Here is a 15,074-nt window from a genome sequence, read left to right as displayed (position 1 = left end):
GTAATGTGATGTTTATTATGAGAGCTTAGCGTTCCTGGTGACTTCCTCTGAAAGTTTTAATTGGAACAAGCCGACAAATCGATTTCAGTATCTGATTTGTCACAATAAAGTGGTTACAACTCAATATATCTTGATCTATTACACACAAGGTAATATACATTTTTTTTATTCAATATGAGGATACCTACAAGAAAAATAACCCCACATATGTTTTTTTCACAACCAGAACAGTATAATCTGCAATTTTAGTATTAGCACATCTTAGAAATAAGCCGCTAAATCCTACTGAGATAAATCCAGGTATCAAGTGAGTATTATACCGTGTGTTTTGCCATCAGTGTGCTGCATCAAGCGTAATAATACAACATTTCAGTCTATCAGTTCACGTACACCGGCATATTGATATCAACAACACATGTTGCACCTGGAAAGCTAATTAGAAAAAAACAAAAAAAATAAAAAAAATACATTAATTAAACTTTTTCTTAGCGTCTATGTGTGCCATGTCTGATTTGGACAAAATCTGCCCTGCTGTCAGGGATAATTTCTAAGTATAGTTCTTCAACCACATAAATGCACACTGCCTGCTCTTAGATGGATACATATAGATCCTGTTGTCTGGTGCTGCAGGTTTTTCCAGAACTCTTCAAGGAAAATAACGTTCCTCAGAGAGCTGGAAACAACAGATTACGCGTAATCCACAAGTCCTTAAGGAAAAAGTGCCCATGTTGAGAGCTACACGTCACCCTGCATCAAGATGATAGAGAGTCATTAACCCAAGACGTGGTTTAAGTTGGTCAATAGTGGAGTTGCATTCAGTGATTCAGCAGGATACAGTTGAGCCACAAACCACACCTCCATTTAAGACAGATACATCCATGAGTGCACCGAAGGGCTTCAAGAACATCTGCTATTTAAACCGAGTGGCTGCTTGATGGGAATTTACCCAATAAGCCCATGTCAAATACACAAAACAACAACAACAACAACTGAACGTTGCAGCAGAGCCTCACATTTCCAGTCCACATTTTGTCTTAAAATTTGACCTTTTGGACAAACAAAGGACCCGCTGTTCAAGAAACTTGTTTATTATATAGAGGCACAAAGTATTGCAACTCATTGGCACTTTCAAGATACAGGCATAATCTGTGCACAGTATGGCTGGACGGTATATTACAAATTTTATTTTAATCGTGATATTAACTTAGACCGACAGAACTGCAATACACCATTTCCTTGCTCTAGGTCATGGGTGTCAAACACATTTTAGTTCAGGGGCCAAATACAACCAAATTTCACTTTAACTGGGCTGGACCAGTAAAATAGTCCTAGAACTTTTAAATTTAAAACTTTAAAGGTTGTTTTTTTTTTTTTTTTTTGTTGGAAAGTGGAAAGGAGAAGAACTGTTAATTGGTACATATGGGAAACGATAATCAAGATCATATATTTATTTATTGCAACTCATTTCATGATGGTGATACTTAACATTTATGCAGATTGAATGTTTACCTATAACTGTACATCTTTAATGCACAAGGCAACCATAGCCTATTTTCAGGGCGTTTTCACTTTCATATTAAGGAGAAAATACATCTATAGCCATGTTCACAATACTTCAAGTGTTGGAAGAAGTTATATTCAGACAGTGATGTATCAGTGACACAGCAGTGTGCATTTTATTTTCACTTGGTGATTACGATGTGGAATTGAGGCAGACAAGACATTAAAGGCGGCTAATGAGAAGTGAGTGGCTATATGAGATAATAGCATTGCCTATGCATTAGTGACCATGGTAACGCAGTTTATTTGACATAAAAGGACATCAATTAGCGTGAATCTCGAAGGAGCGTTGTGGTAAAACATCGCAAAAAGAATTGCATGGGAAGGCTGCGATCACACGGCTGATTATTCAACACTAACCTAACATTTAATATGTATGCAGACAGATGCAGATGAATTGTTCTGCAGACAGTCGGCCTAATGAGGGCGGATTATAAGTTCATCCTTTCAGCTTCCGTCTGAGACGGGTGGGTGTCAGCGAGAGGTGGGGAGCGCATCAGATGTGCGAGTGTGATGTTCCACAGAGACTGATTCACTTCACAGACACAGGCCGAGTGAGGAGACACACACAGGCTCCGCACAGATGTAAACAAGTCGCGCTAACATAGATCTCTCCCAGACTCAACTGCCGAGGCATTTTGCACCTCCCTCAGAGATGTGGGCAAAAGCAAGGGGGTCATGGGGGACAAGAAAGGAGACAGGGAAGGGAAAACTGAACATTGGAGAGCGATTGCACAAAGATGGGACAAAAAGATAAAGAAGGATGGAAATGCTAAATACCATACAATGTGTGACTGTAGTGGGTGGACCCAACTGCGCTGGGTATCCACAATAAGCCTCTGTTTTTGGCAAGAGTGTGCGCATGGTTGTATGTGTGCGTGCCACCGAGGACAGTCCCGTGCCCTACACAAACACTGCCCTTGTGTTGTCCTTGCCCTGCCAGCTTCAGCCTCATAGAGCAACACACACATACTGGAGTGAAAACAGTGGCTGGGAGGGGCAACAGGGGCAACGGGGTCAACATGGTGAAGCTCAAATTCTGCCACAGCTTTGGCGCCTTCAGAGTGGCTTTCTACACACCTGAGTCAACACCTCAGCATTCATACTCGTTTTTTTTTTTTGTATATATAAGCACTAGTTGTGCAAGCTTAACACAGTGCACAGTTTTCAGCCTTCCAGTACAGGTGATGCGTATGTCCAAACTCTTATCACAACCTTATGACTATTTAATATGAGCTCTGATACATGGACACGCGCCACAGACAAAAGGACGCTCTGTCGAGGCAAAAAAACACAAACCCACTCATGCAAAGTCGAGCTTGCCAATCGGATTCTGTAAAATAGGAAATGAATAAATGAAATGCCAGGAAAATCCACACGCAGTTTGACTGAGATCAATATTTGTGAAAGCTTTTTCTAAAAACGCATCACAGCCTAAGTAAGTAAGAGATCACCGTCTGTTCCTGTTTCGCTGATCTTGAGAACACAAACTGTCTATTTTAAATGCCAAATTATGGGTTACTTCCTTATTTGTACAGTTTAAAATAGGACTGGGGTTACATAGCAGTGAATAAGTAGAGCGAGAAGCTCTGACCTTTGTCGTGAGGTCCAGCAATCACAGATGACAGTGACTGGAGGTGACCAGGATGGCTCTTCCTGTTTTGATGTGGAGTTGGTTTGTGTACCAACAGCAGCTCTATGAGGGTTTGGCTATGAAGATTGGCCTTTGTTCCATTTTCACACAACAGCGTCTTTTTGTGCAATCCACAGAGAAAGCATTCCGCGAAATCCCGAACAAAGATGAAACAACGGCGTCAATTTCTGGTACATCAATCTGATCAACGTTAGTCTTAAAAATGAAGTGCATCAGTCAGTATCACGTTCACTGGGCTTGAGATCAGGAGGTTCTACGATGGCAAATATTGTGAGTTGTCGTTAAATGAGTGAAACTAAGACGAGTCGGTGGCATCAATCCACTGCAAGGCTTAATGATTCTGACATGACGCAGTAAGTTTGGAGGAAACAATTATTAATCATTTAATTTAACACCAAGTGAAAAGAACCAACAAAGCACTTTCAACACTTCGGCCATTGGCTAGAACAGGAAAACGCTGACTGCAGCAATTTACACATTTTTTTAATAATTCCCACAAAAGAATGTAAGTTGTCTTTCTCCTAGTATCACAGTATATCAGGATATTTCAAATCACAACTCCTGCACAGCATAGCGTGTGATATGACCGGGTTTGACTCTATGCAGCACCCTCACCAAACAAACAGAAAATCTCCTGGCGCCTCAGAGAGCGGCTTGTGTAGTTTCGTTGGGTATCAGCCCAAAAGAAACACACTGTGCATCTTCATGGGGCATTCAGGGACAAGGCTGAGCGTAGGTCATCCATGTTCCAGTAGTAATCAGAGCCCGTGCAAAATGATTAGTTATATCCTTGGAATGGAATGAAATCGTTTTGATGCCGTGACGATGCTCCGGTTGAAACCAAACAATTGAGGAATGCGGACTAATAAACTTAAAACAAAGGAAACGTCTAAATGGCAAGGCAAGTTTATTTGTACAGGACAAAGTGTGCCGGAGGCAACTCAAAGTGCTTCACAGCCACACAAAGAAAAGACGGCAGATAAAATCAATCCATAAAAACATAAATATCATAAATTAATTGCAGTTAAAAGACAAAAAGTGAAAATAAAATACTTTCAGCTGTGATATGTAGAAGTAAATAAGAGCCATTTTCTGCCTGGATTGAACATCCAATTACAAGCATTAACCTGTAGGCCACTACTGACCCATAAGTTAAAAAGTAAACATCACAAACAATGTCTTTTTTGTCATTTTTCCTGTGTGGATGTTGGTAGAACAACTTTAATGTTGAGGACAGATCATAATTCAACTTTGAAAGTTTAGAGTCAAAGATGAAAAAGACAAAAAAAAACAAAAAAACCACGATGGAACTTTATATGATTTTGAATTGAATCTTAACTTTGGAATGAAATTCATTTTAATTAAACGGAAACAGGAAGTGTTGGCTTTCAACTGTTGATGTAACTTGATCACTGTCAAATTCATCACCTTCTGCAGATTCCGTGTACATAACCGTGAACTGCCTCAGCCATTCGCATGAACATTTAAGAATTTAAGGAGCAGAAAGTACAGATACTTATTTTCATATGTAGACTATAGAGAATTCTCCACCTAAAACAGTTTAAAGCTGCCACTATGAGATCATTCACTGCATTTATAAATGAATACAATGAGTTTATAATTTCATTACATTGATTAAAAAAAACAATATTACCAGACCTATAATAAACTTGAGAAAAATAACGAATGTAACCAAATCCCCCGGATCTAATAGTTGTGTTTCATAGCTTACAAGTAGATGTTCTTCCTTTACTTGATGTTCTTGGTGGATATCATTAAATGTTGTTGCACTGAATCAAACAACACACAACAAGTCTGTATATTCAGATTTTCCTCAGAAGAGAGTGAGACACTGGCGACAAATTGCAGCAATCAGGCACAAAAGGGTGTTCAAGTAGGGAAATTGCTGCTCAAATGGCCGTCTGTGTCAATAAACGGAGAATATCAACAACTCAAACTACACTACCCAACCTCCTGCTGATTTCATAATACCTTCATGTGGCTTTCTCGTTTATCTGACACACAACTTGAGTCTCCTATGGGCACCCCCCTCCACAGCTCTCCCACGGCTCCCCCGGGGAGGTCGATTGTTTCAGCTCTATTTAAGTCAGGTGGAACACTCAATTGTGAATGCACGGTTCGTTTTAACCACAATGTGTGTTTTGAACAAGAGCGACACTTCTTTGCAGAGGCATTAGCACAATTTACAAGTTCGTCTCATCGCAAATGGAGAGGTCATTTCAGGTCATTGAGGAAAACTCAATGGGAGGGGGGGGGTGTTGAAGTGTGGAAATAGATGTATAGAAAATCCCATCCTGTCACACAGTGCCACACGACTCCAGCGCCTCGTTACGTGATGAAACGGTGGAAAGAAACTGTCAAAAATAACAGCGGGCTGCAGCGAATTCTAAACTGGGATGCTCCCACACACACACTCTCAGTGCTGGTCTCCCACTTACCAAACCACCATTTATCTCCCTCATAAACAAAGAGCCACACATTGGCACCCTACGACACGAGACTGGAAATGGGAGACATTTCTTGGCTCAGGCTATCCTCTCACTACAGGGGTGACTGGGTTGCTGGGAGCATGTCGCAGTGGCAAATGACAGGCTGCTGTCCGCCTCTTCAGTTTGATTATACACACACACACACACACACACACACACTGTTCAGTTGCCATGTTGGTACCCTTCCTTTCCTCTCCATCTATAATTTGTCAGGTTCAGTCGAGCATGTTGCATTGTCCGAGTCAAAACACAGACTGGTCTCATTACATGTAACCTCCGCGATACCTCTGATAGGAAGGTCAGTGCCAGATGGAGAATACCAACCAAACACACTGGGAGAACGAGCTCCAGGGCAGGGCTTCCTTGGATTGTCTCAGAGAAAAGGTTGCGGCAGATTGCGTGGTGTTAACATTAAAAAGGAAAAAAGACATTTCAATGGATTTTCTTTTTTGGAGGAATAAAACCAGTTTTGGGTTCTTTTAGCAGGGAATATAGTAGTCCTGCACTTACGTTTGTGGTGCAGAATATCTCCAGTGGTATATAAAGTATATATTCCAATTCAAATCTTATAAATATAAAATATCAATAGAGATCTTATAAACCAGAAAACTTGTATTTCTGTAAAATGGGTCCAATCTAGGCAAAGAATAAAAAGAATCAAATCAACACGCAAGACTTGAAAAAGTAATCAAAACGAGCACGTTATTCAAATACAAAGAAACTGAGAAGTAGTATTAGAGTGTTGTCATAATAGAAAGATTTGGATAAGTGTCAGAGTGGCTGTGCAGGCCTCTCACACTGTCAATTTGTTTGTTGTATATTTTTATTCCTATAGTAATTTCATCACAAAGGGGCAGATTTCATGTCATTTTTCCATCTGCTCCCTTCCATTCCTAACTTGAAAGCTTTTGTTTTGAAATGTATTGAATAATTTTGTTCATTTCTTAGTCAATGAATGAAGTAAAAGTAAATTAAACAAATCAGGCAATCGGATCAATATGGTAAATGTGAGCTATTCTGTGCTCCACCCTTGACTGAAATGTGCTTTTTACTCTTGACAGAGGCACCTTTTCATGAAGAACTGCGTAAGACATAGATCCGACATTATCAGTGGCGTTCAACCTTTCACTTCCTCCCACAAGAGCAAAGCGAAAAGGAAATAAAGGTGCAATGAAAGTTCAATCTCTTCAAAAACGTGGTACAATATAGTACGTGCTATAGGGCAGGAAATAGTCATTTACTGTCCGTTTTGATGATCAGGGTTTTCCAAACAGTTAAAATGCAAAATTTTCCCCACCATATTATCAAAATAAGGCAAACAAATGACTTAAATCATCTTATGATCCTCAGAAACGGTGTTGTTCACAGTGTTCCTCTCTGTACATCTTCTCATTCACTGTGTACATGCGATGAGCCTGCAGCCACACACAGCTGCAGACCCATCCTTGACAATACAGAGAGAAAAATAGTTACAAATAACCTGCAAGTCTGCACCATTCACTCTCCACTTCACTCTCCAATAACCACCGCTACTCCCTTGTCGGTCTTGGACAGGAAACTGACTTACTCATGTTGACAATTATTGATAATCAGGCTCATTCAGTTCGGCGGCATTGATGATGTCACATTAATAACAACCCACCGACATGAATGTCCGCCCCTGCAAATAGTGCCCCGGACGGCCAAATCTCCAGATATTCAGTTTGGTTGTGGAAAAGTTGACATCAGTGCAAATGACACAGCTGAGGCATATTTTCCTCCGTCATATTGTGAGGTTATGATCCAATAACACGCATCATGAAACGTAACAATCTGGAAAAAACAACACATCTAAAAACACGACATGTTTTTTCTTCCCTTCATCTTTTACGAGGGAGGCCAACTGTATTATCATCAAACATGCACTTTATGCTAAATATTTACTCAGAATTACAACAGGAAGTCAAACACTGTAGATCCAGTCAACAATACTTCACTGACGGTTTACACTTTACAAAACATCTACTAACAATTAATGTTACAACGAAAGAAGGTAAAAATGTGAAAATGACACAAGAACCATTTAAATACTCTCGTAGTTTAGTAGATAATAGATATTATCCCCCATTTGTGTTTTAATAGGTAGCTTTAATTTTGTAGTTGTTGAGTTACGTGTGCTTATCTCATTATTTTTCTTTTGAGAACGTAAAAACTTCTGGGTGGGAGGAGGCATCATGATTCACTAACAAATAATAAATAATCCCGCAAAGTTCATTATTCTCAACAACCTGCCTCGAGGATCAGCTGGTATAAAAGGGGCAAACGTTGATCAAACATCTCTACCACAACATCATATGGAAAGTTTCTATGTAAATTTTAACTCCAGTCTCCGTTTCAATATCTGAAATGTTGTTTTTGTACAATTGAGACTAAAATATGCGAGAGGGTGACGTGCAAATGACTCCATCCCGTTTCAATTCAAACTGTTGCAGCTTCTTTGGAGTTTGAGTTGTTGAAAGAAACCTTTCAAACAATGCAGTTTGTTTTCCTCATTTGTTCGACATATTCTACATTCCGTCACTGAATCCAAAGTTTTAAATGTCAAGATTTATGTTACAAGGCTGAAGAAACTGTGAATATCATTACAGATTTACTAAGTTAAAGAAAATGTAATGATTCGAGTCAAGAAAAGCTTTAAGTTGTTTAAGTTGGAATATAAAAATGTACTTTAAAAATCCAGAATAAGAAAACATTTTAGGAATGCATCACGTAAGTCACCATGAAACATGGTGCTTTTTATGACGATGTCAAATCATCACGAGGCCGAATCGATCAGCACTCACGACCCAGATCCTCCAAAAGTAGTCATAAGCTTCTTCTGTGGACCTCTTGGGGGGGGGGGGAAATATAAATAAATCAATCGCCCACATCACAAGGCAAAATACAAAAACAAACACCATTGTGGCACCGTCATTTTCAAAAAATGACGACAGTTATTTTAATGATGGGAAAATTGGCTGAATATGTTAAGTGGAGTCACAATTACTCACAATCCACAATGACGACATGTAAACCAAACCTCAACATTTAATGATGCCACTCCTGTTTAGGAAGACTCTGCTCCAAAATGACTGAATAATCAAACTGTGTCATTTGTGTTTGAATCGATTGATTCAGTGAACTGATCACCTATATGACGATAACGACAGAGAAAAGAAACCAAACATGTCTGCAAAGACTCCAATAGCCGTTTTGCTGTTAACCAGTGTTGAATTGGCTAATTAGGTCAGTATTACTGAAGCTCCCACATGTCAGTAGTTTAATTGTTAATCTCATCACTGCATATGTTCTAAAAAAAAGAAATAAATAAAAAAAGTAATAGGGGCCAGCAAATCAGCTCACTGGGCCACCATGTCCTCGATATCTAAACAGTCTCAAGTCTGAATGAAAATAGCACTCGGCTCAATGTGTGCTCTGACGGTTGCACACGTTGGCGAGAGATGGAACAACATAATCCGGATCACTTCCCAAACACCTCACTGCACCGACCCGACAACAACACAGGGCACAATATGCGACGCTGTCCAGACAAGTCTCGGGATAATTACTGCAGCGAGGAGGATGCAACGCTTCAGACGGTTTTGCTGGGAGAGTGGATGTCGTAACGCCGACCTCTGACAGTGAAGTTACGTGTGCTGGCCGCCTTCCACAACTCCTCCTCCGCCCGCCAGGAAGAAGTCTACTCTCACAGATTCCAGCTCAGTCAGCGCTTCATCCCCCTCTCCTGCCACTTTAACCCAGTAACTCGCAGCGATGTCACAGGTAAAAAGTAGGTCAGGATAATTGCAAGATACAGCATGCTCACACACACACAGAGATGGGCGTCGTACCTGCAGTTTCCTGAAGTTTCTTATTTCCTGTGCCTGTGCTCTCGGCTGGGGGCCTCTGGGTGACACCGCATCTGGTGGAGACAAGGGTAGAAAAGTGTGAATGGATAAGAGTCAGGAAACTGATTTAATCCAGAGGATTGGAAACTTAAAAACATCCGTCGAGCACATGTCAGCAGCACCTGATGTCAGCTCCGTGGCCCAAGCTGACCCGCAAACACAAAGAACACAGTGCTCAAAAGCAACCCCCCCCCCCCCCACACGACCCCGATTCAGTCCTCCTTTCACTCAATCTATTCACATTTTCTCCCATTTCTATGCCACATGGTCATTCCTTCCAGAGAAGGTCAGAGTGGAGATATAACTTCAGAGAACACAGAAGGTTCATCTCACCGGCTTTCTGGAAAACTCAAAACTCAAAACAGTCGAGTCCGAAACAACAAGCAGATGTGTCAGAGGAAAATATTTTGACAAAACATCCAGTCGGTGACTCACTTTTTCCATTTTTACTCGTGTTTATCAAGACCAAAAAAAAAAAAAAAAAAGATTGCAGCAAAAGATTCCTGATTTTGGGTTATTCATCTGTAAAAGAACGACATGTTACTTGGCAGCGATTGGACAGAGGTTTCATGGTGAGGAACATTTTCCTGCAAACTTAACTGTTGGTAAACAATATCATCCTGAACAGCAAAGTAATTCTGATTATATCCTGTGATATTTTTAACAGGATTTAAAAAAGGACCATTCAATGGCTTTCTAGGAAGAAGGATCCCAGGTCAGGTGCATTTGGAGTTTGTTTCTTTGTCGAGTTCTCTGTGTCAGTTTTGCTCGATGTATTGAGACAACACCCCAAAAGGGTGCGTTTAAGATTATTTTATAAGTCCAGACTGACCCATGGCGTGTGTCTATCTCTCTATGTTTGTCCTGAGGTGGACTTGTGATCCATCCCGGATGAAATCTGCCTTCACCCAGTCGGCTGGGATCGGATCCAGCACGCCCACAACCCTAAGTTAGATGGATGGATGCTTTCATCGCATTAAAGTCTATTAAAACATTCATCAATAACTGTGATAGGCTGATCAAGTGACCCACATGCAAAAGAGTATTTTTAAAACGCCACCATCTGAACTACCTGCAGAGTCCAATTTATTTTACGCAGCAGATACCTAGTGGGCCTTTAAAGACAGTTTGAAGAAGCTTGACTGTTCACATCCATGTGTTATTAAATGAAAAACAAACAAAACACAGCATCAACTAGTGACCTGACTGTGTCGTGTTCGCTATTCTTCAGAAATTTGTATAAAAAATATATAAACAAATCGAAGTTTTCCTTGAATTTTTTACCATTTGCTTGGTGGTTTGGCGGACCGGACTGGAGCCTCTTGTGGGCCAGTTTGAAAGTGTGAAAAGGCAAAACCTTCTAAAGAGACAATGTTAAAAACTATCCCGTTTCTACTAAATCTTACTTTAATCTGAGGCCTTTGAATTTAACTGCATTACAATACAAGTGTACCAATAAGTTATGACTTCATATTTAAATACTAGTCAGCACAGAACATCAGCAGCTTCACCTCGTATTCATAAAAGAAAAATTTCCATAAGAATAACCAAGCACTTGATGAAAACACCGAAATGTAGTGGGAGGCGGAGGACATGACCTCTATATGTACTGCAGAGACAGAGGAGGGCCCGGGGCAGTCGACAGGCCTATCCATCATTACCATCTGCCAGCGGTTCAAAGAGCTGCAGCTATGGAAACCAAGATGTGAATTGAATGATATGGCAAACAAGTATACAGTGGACAAACACACTGATGACGCGCAACTCTGATTGAGGCCAGCAAACTTCCTGTTCTCTCCCCCCCCCCAGTTGTTGAGACGCTCTATCTTGTTTACCAGGGTGTAACTCAGAGAAGCCAGCAAGCGCAACTATCAGGAGTTTCCCTGCGAGTCCGACGTGATTTAGGTGCAACCACAAGGATGTTTCATATAAAAAGGCTTAATTCTTAGAAAGAGGTAGGTCTTCAGCTCCACACACACACACACACACACAAAAAAAAAAGAACCAGGCAAAGTGTTTGTGTATTCTTGCATACAGCTACAGTAAAACTGCACACGTGGTGATCAGTTCCAGGAAGTGTACGGTTTAACATGGTGATAAAATCTCAGGCTAGAGACAGTAAATGTTTAACCCCTCGACTGGATTCTACTCAAACTAACACATGACCAGTGTTTGTGCATGAGTTTCACTTTTTTTTTTTGGTGAGAATACACAGTGTTCACTATGGAGCCCAACGACGACAATTTTGCTGGAGGGCCAACCCCAAATTTAGCCCTGCCACAGGCTCTCTGGAAACAGCTCGGCCGTAACGTCAATGGGGTTTTGAGTTTGTTCTTAGGCAAGGGCCGAAAATAATGTGTTTAATCACAGACTGTAAAGAAAAAAATAAATAAATCTATGACATCAGACAACAGATGTCTGGAAAGCTTTCTTTGAAGCCTGAGGTCTGGGTTTATTACTCGCCACTACTTTGTGGTTTTCAGGAGCAAGATTGTCTCCCTTTTTTTTTTTTTTTTTTTTTTTTTTAAAGTCTGTATGAATCTTTTCTGACCATGTTACACCTCAGAAAAACATGGTAATACACAAACAACTTTTAATGGTCAAAAACTCTGAGATTTTCTGCTCTGTTCCCAAATAGTCCGTAGCTTTTTGAGCTTCCTCATTCTCTCTGACTATTATTTTCACAGTTTCACCACATACAGTGACAAAGCCACACACAGTACCTTGCAACACTTTGTTGGATTGTCCTACTGTTAATGGTGCAAGAAGTTGACATGACTGCCGATCGTCAATCTTTGAATGATCCTATTTGGTTAAAGTTAGTAAAGCGTTAACTGTAGACGCAGGTGTAAGTGTTAATCCTCACCTCTCTCATAAGGCTATGCTAAACCTTAATTTCATGTAAGCACGTTAACAAAAGGAATTAGTGAAAGGAAAAAAAACCAACAAAAAAAACAGACAAGTTGGCTTTTAGGATTGTAGGGATTAGTCGCTGAATGATTAAAGATCATTGTCAGAGACAGAAATAGGAGTAAGGTAAACAATCAAGTCATCTTCTAAACACCACATTATCCAATTCGTGAGGACCTGGAGTACATCAGAGCTGACGATGGGTGAAGGCAGGATACAGCTTTGACAGGTCACCAGTCCATCATAGGGCAAACACAGAAACAGTCTCACGTACACCGACAGGGAATTCAGGGTCACCAGTCAATCATTCTCTCAATCGCATGTTTGTTTGAGGAAGAAAGTAAACCCACAGGACGGCCTACCTCGAAGGATTGATGTTCATGCTGCGAGACAAACGTGCGAATGACTACACCACAGTGCAACCCAAACGTAAAACCAATGTGCTTTTTATTCTCGAGTCCATAATTGTCACACAGCAGCTCATCACTAGTTGACGCTACACGGCCATCAGACAGAAGACGTCAGTTTTAAAGCACGGTGGGAAGTTACAGCGATCCCCTCTTGGAAAACCAGCAGTTTATCAGTACTTTCATGGAGAACATGTAAACAAGGAAGCACGTGAGGCTTTGAGGGAAAACAAAAACAACAACTTGCACGCAAGTGCCAAGCTGGAGCAATGGTGTCTTGGACAAGGATTTTATTTACCTTTGTTGAAGTTACATACGTTGAACAATTATACGTTGCACCTGAACAACAACAAACATTTTTAGCGCGTTTACTTTCTTAGGTGAGCCGACGGGTCATAATGAATATTTCTCCAAAGTTGACAGGAAACATGAGGCCTTATGTCTAGACCACAGTCCTTTGGTGTAAATCAAGCAAAACCAATCCAGAATTAAAAGGGAAATATAAATAAGTCAAATGTATTTGTTTTCCATATTTTCTGTTAATGAAAAAGATATTAGAATTATAGAATAATAAATTATTTAAGATGAATACTATCAACAGATATTTCTGTCTTGTACTTGGCCTATTTACTCGGTCTACTGTTACTGCTGAATGAATCATTGACCTTTTACAGCAACGTTAACATGTGACAACATTCTCAGCATGATGTGCTGAGTAGTTATAATAGCATAGTGTGTGTGTGTGTGTTAATAACCTTCAGAAAGGCTTGAATTTACAGGAATAATTGTTGACATTTGAGCCACTGCTTCCTTACTTTCAGTCTTGAGTTTTGTTTTTCAAACTTGCAGATGTATTCGTTTCAAAAAAACTAAACTGAAAAAGGATATCATTGAAAGTAATTTTTTTAATCACCTATTCCAACACTTATAGCAACTAAAGATTCAAGCATTTTTTAAATTTAGATTTTGATTAAAAACATCGATAAACAGACGATAAGATGTTTTGATAGAAATAGCATTTTTTTTTTTATTTCCTGACTTAAGAACTAAGATTATTTTTGTTGTTTTTTTAAAGGCTTGGAATATTTCACTTCATGTGTAACAAATCTCTGATATACGATAGTTTTACTATTTCAGTTCGATTTGAAGTGATGAAAAACATGCCAATTTGTGACTTGTTTATTTGACAAATTTCAATGTTTGTCTCAAAAAAACTTTAGAGTAAATAGCAAAACAGTGGGATCATCATCCCCCCCACCCCACATGTAATGTCTAATACACAAGTTGTCAAGATTTCCCCAGTGACGTCCCAGCAGGCAGTGGCCCTAACTGCACTCGGTGGTCGAAGTGACTAAGGTCACCCACAAAGCTGAAGGTACTTCTGTGGAATAACAGAAAAGGGAAAACAGTTTCCAGCACAATGCACAGAGTAGTGGTTTGTGACGTCTGCCTCCAGTGTAATGCGCATCTGGTGTGGTTTTCTTAGGCAAAAGGAATCCAGCACAAACACTCCACTCAGTCCTGAAGGAGTAACTGACCTAACACACACACACACACACACACACACACTCCTCATCTTCCCTGCAAATTGTCGTTACCGTTCTTACGCAAAAGGGCACCGTGATAGCCTCACTGTCTGATACGACTTTCTCTCCCCCGATGAATCCCCCCACACACACACACCCTTCCTCTTCCCCACCCATCCTCTGGTATGGGAATGTGAGGAATGCAGGAATCCTAAAATGACTGGGGGCTTCATCAGCAGCCGAGTTTTTAGCTGCTCCACACCTCCAGTGCACACAAACATGCGCTCTGTATCCACCAACAAAGCCACAAGCGCTTACTCACGGGCCGGTCAGTCAGGGAGGATGCTTTCACCTCCCGGTAGCCTCTTTTCTATCCTTAATTCCTGAGCACTATTCAGGGTACAAAGGCCTCAGAGGGCTCCCATTGTAAGCAGGTGGTTTTCTTTGGCCCTGAGGGTTGCGTAACAAACAAACTCAGAGAGGGCACTCCCCGTCTGACACTACACATCTGCCTTCCTGCTGCATCTGGTGGCATGCTGCCCCGAGATCTGATAAAGGAATATGGTGCATGCTTTCTGTAC

The 15,074-nt window shown here is 40.6% G+C and overlaps 1 protein-coding gene across 2 annotated transcripts in view; it reads right to left on the bottom strand.

The window, feature by feature from the left end:
- pik3cb (phosphatidylinositol-4,5-bisphosphate 3-kinase, catalytic subunit beta) overlaps positions 1-15,074 on the bottom strand; it is a 62,704-nt gene that overhangs the window by 37,072 nt on the left and 10,558 nt on the right. For both annotated transcript variants that reach the window (XM_080459776.1, XM_080459777.1), the window contains exon 2: positions 9,594-9,664. The gene's annotated coding sequence lies outside the window, so the exon portion shown is untranslated. The remainder of the gene's footprint in view (positions 1-9,593; positions 9,665-15,074) is intronic.

This window comes from Lipophrys pholis (genome assembly GCF_963383615.2).
Source record: "Lipophrys pholis genome assembly, chromosome: 3".
In the NCBI taxonomy this organism is placed as follows: Eukaryota; Metazoa; Chordata; class Actinopteri; order Blenniiformes; family Blenniidae; genus Lipophrys; species Lipophrys pholis.
This window is presented reverse-complemented; position numbering and strand designations above follow the sequence as displayed.